We start from the raw sequence: 18,641 nt of genomic DNA, 5'->3' as shown, positions 1-18,641 counted from the left end.
CTTTCATTCGAATATTTTCTTTGTGTACGTCTGCGTTGCACTAAACTAAACCCAGCCTAGATGTGCAATCAAGAAAAGCTTAAATTAATGAAGAGTAGCAGTGCACCATATTCCTTCATGGTTTATTAATGTTCATAACAAGCACGATTTGCAACAGACGATTAAGCCTACATGATCGATTCATATTTAGGCACTTGACGAAGCCCACGATATTTTCAACCTTGACTGCGAAGCACGTTCAGATACAGGGTGTTTCAAGAAATGTGTCCAACCTTCTCAAAAAATCAGGAAAATGCGATATCTGCTCGGGGCTTTGAGAATTGCTTTTTATGCAGTGGCAGGAATCTTAAGGTAGTTAAATACCTCATTTAGGACAGTAATTAAGAAAATTGCATTAATTAACTTTTTTAATTAATTGAGTTAGGTGATTGTGTCAAATGGGAGAATTGAAGTTCTTCATGCGAGGAACCCATGCGAGCTTGAGATTTCGAAAAAGCGTCCTCTGGTAATTGATGTTGCGTAATGAAATTCAACGAAATGCAACGGCTTTCAACAGCGAAAGCCATCGAATTCGGTTGAATTTCATTACTTCATAATTATTACTGGAGACGGTTTTTAGAAATCTCAAGGTTGGGATGAGTTTCTGGCACAAAGAACTCCAATTCCCCAATTTGGCACAGTCACCTAACTCCACTAATTAAAAAGTTAATTTAACTTTCTTAATTACTGTCTCAAGTGATGTCTCTAACCACCTTAAGATAGCTAGCGCTACAGAAAAAGCCATTCACTCATTTTGGACGTCTCAGAAGAATATGGCAGTTGCGTTCTTCCATGTTTAGGTTTCGCCATTGAATTTGGTTGAATTTCATTACTTCGTAATTATTACTAGATGCCCCTTTTTCGAAATCTCAGAGTTGTGTTGGGTTTCTGGCATGAAGAACTTCAATTCTCCCATTCGACACAACCACCTAACTCCACTAATTAAAAAGTTAATTATATTAAATTTTTTAATTACAGTCCCATATAATTTCTTTAACCGTCTTAAAATCCCTGCCACTAAAGAAAAACCAATTGTGAAGGCACCAATTAAATATCGCATTTTCCTGATTTTTTGAGAAGGTTGGACACATTTCTTGAAACACCCTGTATATACATTGTTAGTATGTGATTGTGAGCATCGTAAACTTTCCAAATATCAAGAAAGCGCTACTTATATGCGCCTCTTACTAAGGATGATATTAAATTAAGTGTAAATTGTTTCCAGATATGTATAAAAAAGCACAAAAGACGGCTTCAATAATTCAGCCTCAAAAAAACAGTTTTCAACCTCAGGTGGCTTCTTATGAACAACGAGTAATACGGTATCACATTTCAGTTTGAGAAAAATTCGGCAGATCACACGCACTGTGAGTCTATGTCATGCGAAGCAGCCAGCAAAGAGCTGGCTGCTTGATTGTCTTTGAGGCAAAAGAAGTCATTCATGTCATGACATCTAGTTCACAACATATCGCATATGTCTCATGCATGCATGTACAATCTGGCATATATCACGCTAACGAAACGTATATTCTGGTATGTACAACGCATGACCTGTCATTTACGTTCGTCATGCACTCATGACATGCCATACCAATTTTGGTAGATATCCAGTCAACAAAACGGCCGAAAGCGCACCAAGGCATTGTCATGTAAAGCGTATTGCACATGACATGCATATTATGATTTTCATGTTAGGACCTGCCATTTACGTTAATAATACAGTCGCGTCGCGCAACACCAATTTTGGTGCATATGAAGCTAGCGAAACGGCTGCGACCACACCATGAGCGTGACATGTATGTTATTCCATACATGACATGCTTATCATTATTTTAATGTTCCCACCTGTCATTTATGTTTGTCATACAGAAATGTCTCGTCATACCAACTTTGGTATATATTCATTCCATTAAACGGCCGCGAGCGCCCAGAGACCATGTTATGTAAATCATGCTGTGCATGACATGCGTGTCACGATTTGCAAGTTAGGACGTGCCATTTATGTACGTCATGCAGTCTTTTCACGCCATAACAATGTCGGTATATATCGAGTTGACGAAACGGCAGGAAGAGCACCAAGACCGTAGCATGTAAATCATACCGTTCATGACATGCGTGTGATGATTTTATTCTTATGACCTGGCCTTCATGTTCGTCATACCGTCATGTTATGCCAAACTAATTTCGCTATACACCACATTAACTAAACGGTCAGGAGAGCGCAAAGTCGTAGGCGGATAGATAGATAGATAGATAGATAGATAGATAGATAGATAGATAGATAGATAGATAGATAGATAGATAGATAGATAGATAGATAGATAGATAGATAGATAGATAGATAGATAGATAGATAGATAGATAGATAGATAGATAGATAGATAGATAGATAGATAGATAGATAGATAGATAGATAGATAGATAGATAGATAGATAGATAGATAGATAGAAACGCCCAAAGTGCTTGAGGTTCGCTAAGAAATTCTTCTCATTTAAAAACGCCTGCTAGACAATTCGGCGCTGCGCTGTAGGCGTGGTATAAGACAACTCCTCAGAGCTGTACTAGGCGTGCATGAGCCAAACCACCCGGTGTGCCAATGATGGAAACGTGAGTGATGCATTCTTCAGTAGTGAGATGGGCCATTCTTCAAGTTTGCCATTTCACTGTGGCCCGTGTGGCTGTGTGCCGCAATTTGAGCGCGTAAGCATTCTGCGAAGAAGTCGTTACACGATAGCACGAGAGTTCATTGAAGCGCTTTCTATAAGAATCAAGGGTGACCTGTGCATCAGTGTGCCTTCCGTTTCTCCTTACAAGAGTGAGCTGCCACTGTTCGAGCTGGTAATACCTATTGTATGATGGGCGACTTATTGGGTTTTAACAGCGAACTGCTTAATAGCCGTAATTTGTGCGGCCTATCAGAAAACTATCACTATCATGAACGTCTTAGTCTTACAGAAATTAGGCAAGTCCCACTACTGACTACTGCTTCAATACGAAAGAGAGAGGGAGAGAGAAAGCTATACAAAGGAAGAGAGAGAAAAATTGAGAGAAATAATAGAAATTGTAGCGAAGCCTGGGAACTTAGTAATGCGTTGCGCTCCCCAGCGCCTTCCAATGGGTCGTCCTTTTTGGTTTATTCTGAAAGCAGAAACCAAAGAGGACGCTTACTCCGAAAGGTGACGACGCCACTTTCTGGGATGTCTCTCCGTACCGCCAGCTCCCAGAGTATTCCTCCTACAGCAGTATGCACTGCTCGTGTCGTCATTCAGTACGTTCTATACGACGTCGACTTCATCACAATTGCTGCATGGCCTCATGACGTAATCCTGGGTTGGGATTTTCTCTCCCGCCACGACGCCGTAGTTCATTGCGCACCAGCCGAACTCAAACTCTCACCGTTCTCACATTTGACCCCGGCCGACAGTCCATCGGCATTGAGCAAGATCCTCGCCAAAGACGATAGCAAAGTGCCTCCAAACTCGTCAACGGCTGTGCCAGTCTACTGCGCCAGTCTCTCCAACACCATTGTACTCCTTTCGCCATCTGACCGCGTTTGCACTAGGAAAAGGTTGCTGGTACCTTTTGCGAACGTGCAAGTCACTGAGGGCAGCACCGCTACTTCTGTTACCAACCCAGCCCCAAATATTCTTACATTGGTTCGAGGGGAATGTCTCTGCAGAGTGGAACCCCTCGAAGACGCACAAGTTCTTGACGCACCCGATGACTCGCGCTGTACCAGTTCCCGTACTATCAGTGCTGTTTCCATGCCTCATTCATCACCCACTGATGTATTCGGTCCCTCCATTGCTGACAACCTTACGTCGTTAAGCGTTCCCAGATTCTGTGCCTATTCGAAGAAGTTCGTCCTTCTTTCGATGTCAGGCAAACTGACCTCGGCCGCACCTCCACTGTTATGCATCGCATCGATACTGGCGCCCAACTACCCCTGCGGCAACGTCCATAATGCGTGTCTCCCGCAAAACGTCGGGTATTTAATGAGCAAGTCGAGGATGTGCTTCGACGCGATGTTATTTGGCCTTCGGACAGCCCATGTGCGTCTCCTGTTGTGCTCGTTGCAGAAAACGACGCTTCTGTGCGGTTCTGTGTGGACTACCGAAGGCTCAACAAGATCACTCGCAAGGATGTTTATCCATTGCCGCGAATCGACGACGCGATTAAGAGCCTCCAAGGAACAGAATTCTATTCATGTCTCGTTTGCCGCTCGGGGTTTTGGAAAGTACCCATGGCAGATGACGCTCGACCGAAGACAGCCTTTGTCACGTCCGGCGGCTTGCACGAGTTCAACGTCATGCTGTTTGATCTGTGTAATGCGCCCGTGACCTTCGAGTGCATGATGGACCCCATTCTGCGCAACTTGAAATTGCACACGTGCTTGTGCTACCTCGACGACGTCGTCGTTTTCGCCCCGGACTTCTCCACGCATCTCTAACGTCTGCGGCATGTTTTGAAGCGCTTGAGCAACGCCGGCATCCAACGGAATCGTAAGAAGTGCCGATTTGCAGCACGGCAGCTGACAATCCTAGGCTACGTCGTGCCCAAGGACAGAATCCTTCCCGATCCGGCCAAGATCGGGGCGTGGCCAAATTTCTGAATCCTACGTCCGTCAAAGAACTGCGCAGTTTCGTACGGCTGTGTTCATATTTTCGACACCTCAAACGAAACTTTGCCACCATTATATCGCCGCTGACGAAGCTTCTTGGAAGTAACGGGCCCCTATGTTCGTGGTCGTCCGAATGCGACGACGCGTTCGCAAAGCCCCGCCGTTTGTTGACGTCTCCTGCCATGCTACGCCACTACGACCCCACGGCCCCAACGGAGGTACACACGGACGCCAGTGGAAGGCACCCGTCGGAAGGCACCCGTCGCACACCCTCGGCATGATACTTCCATACAAGCCGGATCCATCTGACTGTGCGCCTATTTCTGACACAGCTAGGCTTGCTGAAGAGTGTCGCGAGCTTGCCAAGACCTTTAGAACACATGAACAAGAGCGGCACAAGAGCAAAAGAGCGGCAGTAGAACTGGGGGCACCACTAGTTCTGAACCCACGTTCCTCCCCGGAGCGCTCGTATGGCTATCGGTCCCTACCACTGCAACTGGCCAATCTTCAAAACTATTGCCGAAATACGAAGGCCCCCCACCATGTCGTCGAGCACACATCCCCGGTCAACTAGATGATCGAAACCATCGAACCATCATCGGACAACACCGTCGAGGGCGCAACATGACCCGTTCATAGTGACAAGCTGTTGTTGCTGGGCGACTCCCTTTTTCTACCCAGGGTAATTGTAGAGAAGCCTTGGATTTTAGTAATGGGTTGCGCTCTCCAGTGCCTTATAGTGGGTCTTCCTCTTTGGTTTCTTCTGACAGGAAGCTGCTCGCGCTCAGAGTCCCTGTTTTGCCGTGACTGTCGCCATTGCGTATTGTCGCTGAGTGCCGTCAAAGAAACACCTTAAAAGAAATAAAGTCATAAAAAGATGGAAAGCTAGAGAAAGATTTAGAAAGAGAAAGACAGAGAAACACAGAAAGAGAGAGAAAGAAGCAGAGAGAGAAAGAGATAGAAAAAATAGAAAGATCAAGAGAGAAATAAAGAGAAAGGAGAGAGAAAAAAAAATCTGCGATAAAGAAAGGGAACGAAGAGAGTTGAAGATAAAAAGAGCGACATAGAGAAATAAATAGAAAGAAAAAGGATACAAAATAGAGATGCAGGAAACAAAGAGAAAAAATGAGAATAAAGAAAAAGATATTGAGAAAAAAGGAAGGTGGTAGCTGCGCTCTTCCTTCTTGCTTGGAACGAGTAGTGCGAAGCTGCGAGAAGAGCTCGAAGCGATGGAAGCCCTACGCCAACGACGACGTGCCCGTAGATCTATTAGAGGGGCGAATGCTTGGTACTGGAGTTTCGGCATCCGTGTCGTTACTAACCTAGCCAGAGGCTAGCAACAACCTGGAAGCAACCAGATTAGAATTCACAATCGTCCAGATTGGCTGTTTGAAGCTTCTACAATTTCTTTTTTATTCATATTCATAAGTCAGGGAATGTATACATAATTTTTGGCATGGTGATTGAAGAATCGGAAGTCCCAAAGTAAGAACTGTCAGGGGGACCTCCTAACAAAAAATAAGCAGTGGATCAGTTCATCGGTCAGCAAACAGTGGCGAATCAGCAGTAAAATAAGCGAAAAATGTGCATAAAAATTAAGGCAACGTAAGAAATATTGACAGGTTGGTTGCAACAGAGAATTAAAAAGAACACATCAGAGTGACAAATCATTTAACAAATGAATTTAATACGACTACAAAATGAGTGAATTGTACGTCGTTTTAAATCAAAAGGTAGCATGTTCCAAAGCGCTATGCACAAAAATGTTCCCGTCATTCGGTCATATAACCGTGGAACAAAAACTCTATATTTCAATCCGCGTCCACATTTCGCTCGTTGTGTACATCGGTATCGATGTTTCTCGAATCCTGACTCCAAATACCCTTCAGAAATGACCTATATAGGAGATATGGGAAAGGCTTCCTTTCAAATGCCAACGTCATTTTATTCAAACTCTCTCTGACCCCACCATCTTCACTGTCGCGGCCCTTGGAGCTAAATTTCGCGACTGCGGGCCGCTGGCTATAAGCTGAGTTTGAGAACCCTGGTGTATACATAGATGACGTAAAACTGCAATGAATTTCCATGTTCTATATACTGCTGGCGTAAGGGATTCTTAGTTGATATGCTCACTAACGTGCAATCTTTTAGCAATTTTTCTTCAACGAGAGAGCATGTGCAACACAGAAATGTCTCAGACGTATTGTATAGTTGCACAAAGCGTCGCAGGACACCGCCGCGATGGGCGCTATTGCCGCTTTTAGCTCACATTACGTAGCGATTAGTAATACGAAAAATATTTAAGAAGGCCTAAAAGAGGAAAACAAATATAATTTAAATAGAGAGGTGGTTGTGTATCAAACATTCACACTGAATGAGCACAGAAACACGATACAGCCGGCGCCCTTAGTAGCTATGAGCATGAAGTATCGTCAACTTACCTGTTGAGACAATAGAAAATTCAGTGCCTATGGAGAATTGCCTGAAATGGCTCATTGGGACGCTCATGAGTAAAACGGAGCATTCAGTAAAACAATGTTTCTCGAATACCCTTCCTAACATCTTTAAGATGGCTCCTAATGATTTTCATTATTATAATTCAAACTCAATTTCGCTATTTTCATACGCGGTAAGCAGAATGTTTTGTACTGTATACTCAAGGCACGCCCACAAAATAATATATTTGTTTTCAAAATCGCCTTGGCAACGCGTAAATGTGGAAACAGTTGAAATAAAGCAGACAGTTAGAAGAATAAAGCAGCAATCTTATTTTGGGAGTGCGTTACAAACGACATACTGCAGTGACCAGACCGGAAAAACAGTGCAGAGACCTAGGTTATGTATGTGATGCAAAATGACAGCTAAGAAAGCACTTGAGCAAATAATGAAATTATGGCTTCATAAATTCTTTGAATAAATGTAGATGGAAGTGAAAAATACGGTAAGCCAAGATATTTTCTGTTGGGTAAACGCTTGCTCTATTAGATCTAGCATCAGGCAGTGGTACAAAAGTTGTTAGAATCTTCTTTGCATATAAGTTATTTCATTGCATGCAGGTCAAACTTACATCCACGAGACCCTTCAAATCTCTGATATGTAAACTCCACGCGACGCAAAGCAACCCCATTCTTGCACGCATCACATTTCGTTACGGAGCAAGACGCAAGAGAATCTTCAATAACGACACTACTGTAACAACATCGGAATTTGGGCGACAGACGCCGCACGCAGTGGAGTACGCGGCGCAGGACAGTGGCTAAGAGCAAGTGTCCCTGCATTGGCGCAACTAAACAGAAAAGAAATCGAGAAAACAAAAGGTACGTGGGCCGGGCGTAGACGTCCGCGTGCTTGTCTTCCTGGTGTTCTACCGTCACTGGATGACTCTGGCGTAAAAATAAAATAACGTCACTGCCCTTAGACGTATTCAGATGGCTTAGTGGCATCAATACCAGCTTGAGAAGCGGAGCTTGGCCAACGATTATTGTTTCGCGCGGTTGTGTTGCGATAGAAGCATCTTGTATCTTAAGATACACGATACATTATCGAATGTATCGGAAATACAGATACTCGTATTTCAAGACGTATCGCGATACAGATACAAGATACCCATAGAGTATCTAAGATACTATCTAAGATACATGTATCTTCGATACTGCCCAGCACTGGTTGTAGGAATATGCCAGGGCAAATCGAGGCCTAGTCTGAAAGCAAATTTTGAAGCGATTTCTCAGAAAAGAAGTGCTTTCATTCGTGCATATCCAGTGCCTATTGCGAAACGGAGCTCCCGCCTTCTTTTACGTGAAGATTTGTTTTCGTTGCGAATTCATTTAAAACGAAACACTCATGTCAGATGTGTGTACAGTAACGGTGTGTCGAACAAAGGGTGATTTTAATACAAATATACAGTGTGTGTGTGGGGGGGGGGGGGGGGGGGGGGTTGGTTATTCCCTGAATCCTGGAGATCGCTTCTCCGCCTCTTCACTCCAGCTGACAGCGACACTCGTGGCAAGGAAGGTGCCGCTATGGTCTGGCGCCTCACCACTCGTGATGGAAAAATCAACAGCGGCATACGCCCTGTCAACGAGGCAGTCGAGCGTCACAGCTCTCGTCGACACCGGAGCAGATCACACTGTCATAAGTGGACCGTTCGCGACAAGGTTGAAGAAAATCGCGATCGAAACTAGTCGAGCTGCACACATTTTCAAACTTCTTCATCTCAGAATTTATGAGCCTTTCCACTCTATGCACACAGATGACCAGGAAAGCTTTGTGATACGCGGCACAGAGGTGACACAGAATTTCAGTGAAACGTACAAAAAAGCACATAATTTTCGACAAAGACATACAAGGTCCTTTTTGCAGTTACCGTGTGCTTGTGAGAGCATCGTGCGTCTTTTTGCCGCAACATTCGTTGTCGTTTGTGGCTTGTCGCATGCACTTGGCGTTTCGTGCACAATAATCAGGAGCCATTGAGCAGCGTAGGTCTTTTTGCCGCATTCTCCATTTCCCGACAATTTCGTGAACCAGAGTTGAGTAGTGGTGTTCGCCCAATTTCTGTAGCACACGCCTGCCCCAGGGGCTTTCTGTTCTCAGAGGTGCTGCTCGGGGAGTTACGGCAGGAGTTACGGCAGGCCTAGATATGTGGACCTTCGCTGTAAAACAAATTTTGCCACTGGTGTTCTAAATATCCGCATGCCCACACACCAAGAGCTATTCTTGGGACTATAATTGGCGAAGCATGCACTAAGCCGGGCAAGCCTTGAAGCAGCGAAACTGGACGATTCTGAAGACTAATCTGGTTGCTTCTAGGTTGTTTCTAGGCTTTAGCTAGGACATGAGGATTTTTTCTAGGCTGCTTCTAGGTCGTTGCTAGGCTTTAGCTTGGTGATGCTAGGTATTTTTTACGTTGCTTCTCAGTGCAGAGAAGTTGCCCCGCACTTCAGGAGGCTATCCTAAGGTGGGCTGAAGTGGTAGAGGAGGCCTACCGCGAGTAGAATCCCTCACTTTCTCGCAGCCCCATTCCCTTAAGCTCGGATATATAAAGTTATTTCTCTCTTGCTCTCGATTAAACCACACACAGTCACAGACAAGACCCGGGTGTCCAAACTCCACAGCCAGAATCTCGCACTGAAACCAAGCGTTCGCACCTAGGGCACGTCGTCGTTGGCGAAGGCCTTCCATCGCTTCGGGCTCTCCTTGCAGCCGCCGTTGCCCCCTTCCCGTTCCCTAGTGTTGGGCTAACTATTGCCTTCTTTTTTATTGAACTAGTGGTGAGTAGTGGGGTTTGCCCACTTTCCGTGGCACATATCAATTTATGATGATGATAGTTTTCTAATAGGCCGCACAAAATTCTGTGGCACATACCCGTTTGTTTCGCTAACTTTTGTATACTTCATTTTTAGGGGCGTAGCTCCCCTTAGTCTAACCTTGTCACGTCTCCGTTGTCCGGCGTATTTCCCGGCAGCCGGCAGTAAACGGCAGTATCTGCAAGGTCAATCTAAATAGGTCGCGAAAGTCGAAACGACAAGTGGTCGGAAACCTATTGCGACAAACATCAACACCCGCGTGACGATTAAAGCGCTACTAGGTGAGGGGGGGACAAATAATGAAAACAAAAAATTAATTAAACGTTTATTTTCATTAGTTTTAATTTTATTTGTCACGAATTAAATTAGTAGATTACTTTAATCAAACTTTAGTATTGGGTATGTGGTTGTGTGGCCAATTTGTTTCATTTATTTTCAGAAACAGCGGGCACATGCAGGCAGTCTGGTAACATGGGCCAACGGTTTTGCACATTTTCAGATGCAAATGGCGTCGCTCGTTTTTGCGCAGTAGGTTTGTGCCTGTCGTCCGTAGGTGATTTCCTCGCAGCGTTGTTTTCGAAGCGTTTCGAAGCGTTGTTTTCTAGTCGTGGTACTTGGCAGAAGGTAATATAGCCCATCGCAGCCATCGGGAACCGTTTCAGTGACTGTGTTTTGCCAGCGCACGGCCGGCGTGCTGTCGCCCTTCGGGACGATGAGTCCGCCACGCTACGCGAAGAAACGCTGCGCTGTCTACGGATGCAAGAGCAACACGTGTGCAAGGTTTGTGTGCACGTTGAATTGTTATGCTACTTCTGATTTCTGTGTTATATATTTTGGGGTAATATCCTGTTCAACTGCAATATTTCGCCAATCAAATATACCTTATCTATCAAATCTGTCTTTTTCGTCTTCCCGTTATCTTGCAGGCTTCCATTATGGAGCCGTCATAGTGATAAGAAAAAGAACGTGCAGCTATAAAAAAAAAGTAAGAAGCGGCGCCCTGTCATAAAATTTCATAATTTCGCGCCCATCGCGTTAAAACGTGACGTCATTTCCGCTTCCGGCTGTGACGTGATCTTTTTCTTTCTTTTTAATTCTGTTTGTCCCCTCCTCACATAGATGGCGACTGTTGCAACAACTAGCTACCAGCTTGACACGTGGGCTTCTACGGAAGTTACGCTACCAGTTTACATATACCTTGGTATCTGTCCGGTGGTGGTGGTGGTGGTGTGCGGCGTGACCATCCTTACTGCGCATGCGCATACCCTCTCCACACACCGCCTCTCCACTCCCCCTCACCATTCCACCATGTCCTCTACCCCTCTCCCCTTTCCCTCTCCACTCACCATCTCCCCTTTCCCTCTGCCATACCCCTCTCCACTTCCCCTCTCCCATAACCAGTCTTAAAAACGGAAGGGGCGTGCACACATGAAGGCTCCCTAAAGACAATGCGCTGCGACAGTACGTGATATGTATCGCCCTCTCCTCTCCTACGCTTCCCCCTCTTTCTCCTCTCCTACGGTCCCCCCCCCCCCCTATCTTGCCTCGCGGCGCAGCGGCGCCGACGCAGGCAGCGTCGTGAGGCAGCGTCGCGGCAGCGTCTTGATTGAAAAAACCGAGTGCTCGCGCTGCACAACTGTTCACTGACCACCCCGTATATATAGGCACTGGATCTTGACCTACAAGGTAGTGCGTGTGTGCGATTTCTCCTGTGCGGGATTAAACAATGAAAATTCACAGCGTACATGTAAAATTAAAGTGAGCTGCAAGTCGTACGTCATAACTCCAATCGAACCTTTAGTATAAACGCGACCGATCTCACGTCGGTGATGATGTACTGGGCAGAATTCACGGAAGATTCGCGGTTTACCGATGAGCCTCCGCAGCTTTGTCCACTAATCATCATTCACTCCGTGGATATGCTGTGATTTTTTTTGTGAACCAGTGGTGAGTTGTGAGAATTACCCAATTTTTATGGCACATACGTTTTTAGTTTTCGAGATAGGGTCGGACGCAATACGGCTAGAAGTAACAGCTTCGCTGTTTAACAAATTAGATGACACTTGAGCTTCGCCGTTTAGATCTCGATAGCGCAATCGCGCTCCGTGCACGTCACCTTAAACCATGCCGCAAGGAAGCGGACGTTTGTGAGCGTAACATTGGCCGCTTCAAACGATCCCAGAATGTCTACTTGACGTAGAGTTGCCAAGTCCCCATTATGCCCTAATTATTAAAGACGATAGTCTTTCTTGGGGAACTTAAACGCAGAAAGTTTGGTCTGTCTTTCTGTCTGTCTGTCTTTCTGTTTGTCGGCACGTCCCTCGATTCAGCCACTCGGCCAAAGTTGAACCACTTGCCCAAGGGCCAGCTGTCTTGAACTGGTACGGCTGTTCATACTTGTGAACGTTGTCGATCAAAAAGTAAATATCATGCATATCTGAGGTGCAACATCACTAGTTAAGTATTAGGTGCCGTGTTCCTTTAATAGAAAATGCATACATACGTAATTTTAAGGACCCTAGTTTCTTAAGCTGCGCTGAAAATGCATAAGAATGGAAGCTTGAGCGAGTTGGTATGCGTTCATCTTTGTTGAAACAGCGCTCACTAGACAACGACGAAGTAAAAGAAGGCACAGGACAGGCGCTGCCTGTCCTGTGCCTTCTTTTACTTTGTCGTCGTCTAGTGAGCGCTGTTTCAACAAAGCTGAAAATGCGACTGCGCTGAAATTTGCCTTCCCCCGTGCCCTTCGCACGAGCTCATTGTTGTGTTTCGGTTTCGGTTCTGTATTGCACTGTACGAATGTCATGGGTTGGTGTTGAAAAACTTTAGTTTTGAGAAGGCCAAGAAGGTGAAAAAAATATTTAAAAAATGAAAAAGCAGCGTTGTGGGCGGCCTTCAGGCTGCCGGTTGTGGGCGCGGCTCTGGCGTTCCTGTTTTACCCAGGCGACGTGTAAATAAAAGAGTGTGTGGAGAGTACTCGTTGAGTGCGGACGTTTCTCTGCTTCAGCGCTTCGCGCCAAACCGCGTTTTCGGGCTGGCTGGCGTCCCCGCCGGTCGCGTTGGTCACCGCCGGTCTTCGCCTGCTGCTGCGCCGGGACTACCAGCACGCAACACAGCACTCATGTTTCCCGACGTATTGCCAGATGGCGTCCATATCTCACGCAGCGCCTCTTCTATCGTCTTTAGACGACATTTGCAGCGAAGCACGCAGATACGCGGCCAATTTTTTCTTTTGAAAATGGGTGATGTAACCACTACACGCCCCTAAGGTGCCATGCCCACCTGCGGAACTGCATACTTTGTTGGATGGGCAGCTTTAAACCATACACTCCTTGCACAACTCAGTTGTTTCGATGCCTGTAGCGATTCTACGATGCTGGCATGCAATATTACATTTGTAAAAGAAACTGCGTCCACTACATGCCATCCCTATAGCTTTTCTTTCTTTTTCTCTTGTTTTTTTGCGAAGTACTTTCAAGCACTGGCATGGTTCTGTGGTAGAACAACTGCTTGCCACGGAGAAGGCATGGGTTCGGTGCTTACTCGGGTCGAAGATTTTTCATTTATTTACTTGCATCTGTCTCCAATTTTCGCTGACGGAAACCGCTGATTATTCGCTCGCAACCAACGATGCCGACGCCGACATCGGAATTTCTGCGAAACGGGCTTTTTATCGCAATAGCGTTGAAAGCGTTTTGAAGAAATATCAAGTATTTATGCAAAGGAAGGACCGCAACGAATCGGGCCGTACGTGTTTGCCATAGAATACACTGGTTAAAAAAATGCGAGGTGACCTTTGGAACGAAAAGAGAAGCAGAGAACAAAAATACTGCGCTACAATATTGTGTTAGATGATGGTTTGTTTTTTTTTTGTTAATATTTTGAGAAACTCACGTAACAATTCAACAACGACAGCCTGGACATTCTTGCACCATTTAAACTCTATTCTTCCTGCGTTCATGAACGCCCGTGGAACTTCTTGTAATGATACTGCCCTTCCGTTTTATTTGTTTGTTTAAAACTGTTCTGCCACGTTCTAGCGATAATTTCGTATGGTCTGGCCTGGTGGTCGAGTCGTGGGAGTGGCCCGCTGCGTGCTAGGACGCGTCGCGCAGGACCTCAATAAAGTTTTTTCAGTCAATCAACCCCAGTTCATTTTTATCGCGGCATCGTTGCTAACTATAATCACTACATAATGACAAGAGGAAACAATGAAAATGGTATCTTCAGGTGGCAAAACGTTTGCTTGAGTATTCTTTTCGCTGGATGAGCACTTCAATGCAATAAAAAAACAAAAGAAAAGATCAAAACAAGAAATCACTCGAAGAAAGTAATCTAAATAAAAGCCGAAATATCTTACAATATTTTCTAAAAGCGATTGCCGTTTAGCCTTACCTCGGCTGTTGTCGTTCACCGTTGGCAGGTTCCGGATGTAGGGCAAACCGTTACAGAATATGGCGTTGAGAGAGTGGCCCACGAAGCAATACAGAATGCGTACATTTTATTTACTGTCATTAAACTGCGTTCAGTCTTCATGGCTCCTGCAGTTGTTTTGCTCAAACTTGCCATTGACCTAATTTAAATAAAATTTTCAAATTAACCCAACACGTACAAGCATATCAGCAAACTCAGCTGACCTGCAAGGCTAGGCCTTGTCACTACTCAATTAAAACTGGTTGAACTGCTTGATCGTGCGTATTTCATTCTGTCCTCAGGAGGATATGTTCTATCTGACTTTTCATAGCGCTTTGGTTTATTCACTGTGGATAACCTCGTTGTTCGAATGTTCTCTGGCTTTCAAGCATTGCAGTGATGCAACCGGCCTCGGCGAGCGAGCTACTAAAATTGGCGACGCCTGTACAACCGCTGGCTTTCTAAGAAAAAGGTGATGTGAGGCTGTCGCGCCACGGGAAAATTTGCCGGCATGTTCGAGCCCAATCAATTTGGTGCCCGTTGGAAGGCGACAAAAACTTGGAGGACGCTTGAGCTTCGCCTTCAAGAGTAGAACACGATAGCGTAATCGAGCCCCGTGCGCATCGCAGTGTCAATCGTTAGCCTAGCTTTGGTTCTCGGTGTTGCCTCAACCATGTCGTAAGGAAACGGACGACTGTGCGTGTAACATTGGCCGTTTCAAATGATCCTGGAATGCACACTGCAAGTACAGTTGTTAATAGCCCACTACGCTGTAATTGTTCCTGTTGCAAATAAGCGAAGGGCCGACTATATACGCGTCCGTGAGGCAACACGCGAACCTTCACCGCTACTTACTTTGTTGATGCTTTTGCTGATGATGATGATTAAATATGTCTGAGCGCTTTGTAATGGGTGAGCCCTTAAAACACCCGCTCATTGCGCAATTTACATGTTTTGACGTCTGTCGTTATTCTACGCTTCTGCCGTGCAATATTACGTGTGTGTGAAGGTGACAACTCCAACTACATGAGATTTATGTTGTGTTTTTTCCGAAGCAGTTTCAATAAATAGCGTGCCTATGTGGTAGAACAGCTGCTTGCCACGCAGAGGGCCTGCGTGCGATTCTCACTCGAACCCGAAGACTTCTATTATTTATTAGGTACGCAGCACTTTAGGTGGCCGGGCTGTCGTATGCTGTCATCGTATGCTATCGTAGCTTTGTGTAACGCACGCAAAACCACGAATATCACAGCCATCTGTAGCATGTTGGGCGCGCGCTCGCACCAAGCAGAAGTCTTCTTCCTCTTGTTCTTCGAGCGCCCTGATGATGATTGGTGTGGAGCACTTTAGGGGCCCGGCAAAAACTACGCATAAAATTACAAATAAAGAGCAAGCAAGCGAGAAATAGAAATGGAGAAAATGAAAGGGAAAAGATAGGAAGGAATATAGAAAGAGCATGAAAGAGAAATAAATAGATAAAGACAGAGGAAGAAATAAATAGAAACAGAGAAAAAAGGACAGAAAAAACGGAAAAAGAGAAAAAGAAAAAGAGGAGGAAAGAAAGAGAAAACCGTAACGAAACAAAGAAGGATGCTCAGCTCTGCACTTCTTTCAGACTTGGCACCCCTAGTACGAAGCTGCCCTATTTTTTTTTTTAATTACGTCTTTCTTCATTATTCATAAGTTTATATTTTTCACGCAATTTCAAGAAATAGTGTGGCTCTGTGGTAGAACGCTTGCTTGCCACGCAGGCGGCCTGGGTTCGATTCTTACATGCACCCGAAGATTTTTATTATTTGCAATCTTTCTCGATTTTTTGGTCATGTACAAGATGATTTATCGCTCGCAACCAACGACACCGACGCCGACACCGGAATTTCTGCAAAACGAGCTCTTTAACGCTATCGCGTTAGTATCTAGTGGCGTTGCGGAGGACCGATCCTTGCGTCACGTGTGAACGACCTGCAATAGGTGGATAGCAAAACGGCGCGTCGTCTGCTACAGCACTTCCGGTTCACGGAACCTTCAAGGCCCAGCCCTTCGCTGCTTCAAGTTGTGTGCGGTTCAGTGTAATCGAGGAGGAGGCAAGATAACTGGTAACAACCGCGTCGCAGAAAGTACGTGTTTTCTCCCCGATTACACTGAACGGCACGCACCTTGTAACAGCGAAGAGCTGGGCATCGAACCGGAAGACGTCATTTTGCTATCCACCAATGGACGCTCTGGACTGACGAGAAAGAAGCGGCTAACGAGCTCAATGTCCCGGAGGCGACCCTGCTCTTTGACTTACACTGTTAAAAAATAGCCGTAACCTTACGATAAAACAACCAGTTAACTCTTGATGCAAGGATGTTTCCTATTACGGCATAAGACATTACTGAAACCGTAGTTACTTACAAACATTACCGATGCCGTACCTCAGGGAAATACTTTTGAAACCGTAGTGTTTCTTAACATTACGAATCGCGTACAGCAAAAGAATAGCTATGAAGTCGCACTTGTTTATCCATATGAGCGACGCCGTACTCTCGCGTCGGCGTTCGTGTTCTCTGGTGTGTTTCGCGTACTTCCGAAAAGGATCTCAAAGGCCACGCGCAATGAAGCGTGTGGTTTAGATCTGCTCCGCCAGGGTAAGTTTCACTAATTGCCCTAACAGTTAGTCGGACTTTATCATAAGTGAAGTCATGCTCCGGTATCATGTGCGTCGAATAAAAAGCCACGGTTTAGCCGCACGGGCGAAGCAATGAAAGCGATAGCGAGAAATTGGAATGGCGCATGTACAACGACAAACATCTGGAAATTCGCTGCTCGGCGGTCAAGCATAAAGGACGCACCAGAGGAGACAGATAGGACGGGTGCGAACTAAGAACTGTCACAGCTCGACACTTGCCGCGCGCTGCTCAAACATAAAGAAGGACGCTGGAAAAGAAAGCACAGTTATACACAGATGAAACGCGAACTAAAAACGGTCACAGTTGTTACTTTGTGTTTGACCAGCGGGCTGATTCTTTGAAAACTGCATTCGACATATTGTGTGCTCGTTCCACATCGCGAATGGGTACAGAAAGGCGCTACTTTTACTTGTTCGTGCGGATCTCAAGGGCCGTTTTCAAAGTGAAAGGAAATCTAGGAGCGTTGCTTAAAGGGACACTAAAGAGCAAAACGATTTTTCTCGCATTAGTAAAGTAGTCTTCCACGATACCAAAGACACCACGCTTTCTGCGAGAAGACGCTTCATAAGCGAGAAAACGCGCAAAAAGAAAATACAGGTCGACGCCACCTTGGAATTCCCGCACCCTTTGACGTGACGTCACATTTTTGACGGCGCCTTCTTGGGCCTACGTAGTTTCTAATCGGTTAAATCGAAGTACATTGTCCTCTGAGGGGGCCAGAGACTTGACATGACGAGTTTGTGGAAATGTCGTTGAGCCAGTGGCGCCAAAATACGTTAAATGCTCTTTGAAATCATTTACGTCACGAATTACGAAGTTCGGCGCGAAATTTAAAAATGAAACTTTGAACTCGGTTGTCTCCTCTAATAATAAAGCTATGGTGGCGAAATAAACTACACAAGAGTTCTCCCAGCACACTTTATCAACCTAAACCAATTCATTGTTTCTCTTTAGTGGCCCTTTAAAGCGCGACCTTCGCACCATCTGGCGGGTGACAGAACACGCTGAAGAACCTCCTGATCTGCTGCGAGAATACCGTTCTGTTGTGTTAAGTCAGAGTAAGTCTTTAAAATCATGAACTCACCCGGCTTTTCAAACATTTTTGCATCTGCGTACCGCCGACGATAAATGGTATATATAAATAGCTCGCCGGTAGTATGGCGGCAGGCGCATGACACCTGGTAGAGTTGGCTAGCGTGGCAAGCTGCGGAGCGAGAGGTCATCGGTTCGAATCCGCGGTCGGGAGCTTCGGATACTTTTTCTTCATGTTTCTTTTATATATATGCATACATACACGGGACATGACAGCGATGGCAAAAACCCGCTGAGAGTGTCCATGTAATTGCTACCGCCATAAAACTCTTAAACACAACCATCGATTTCTGTTTTTTGAAGAATTTTTAATAATATTCTTATAACCGGAAGTATGTACTCGACCGTATATCCTTGGGAGAAAAACAAGATGCTCGTGCCACTAAAAAAAAGAGTCACGCTCAAACAGAAAACAGCTGTAGCCGTTCTTCGGCAAAACTTCGGCCACATGAACAATGCAGCCCCGTTCGAAGGCCCTCCAATATACACCACTTGAG

The sequence above is a fragment of the Rhipicephalus sanguineus genome, chromosome 11 (assembly GCF_013339695.2).
Source record: "Rhipicephalus sanguineus isolate Rsan-2018 chromosome 11, BIME_Rsan_1.4, whole genome shotgun sequence".
In the NCBI taxonomy this organism is placed as follows: Eukaryota; Metazoa; Arthropoda; class Arachnida; order Ixodida; family Ixodidae; genus Rhipicephalus; species Rhipicephalus sanguineus.
This window is presented reverse-complemented; position numbering follows the sequence as displayed.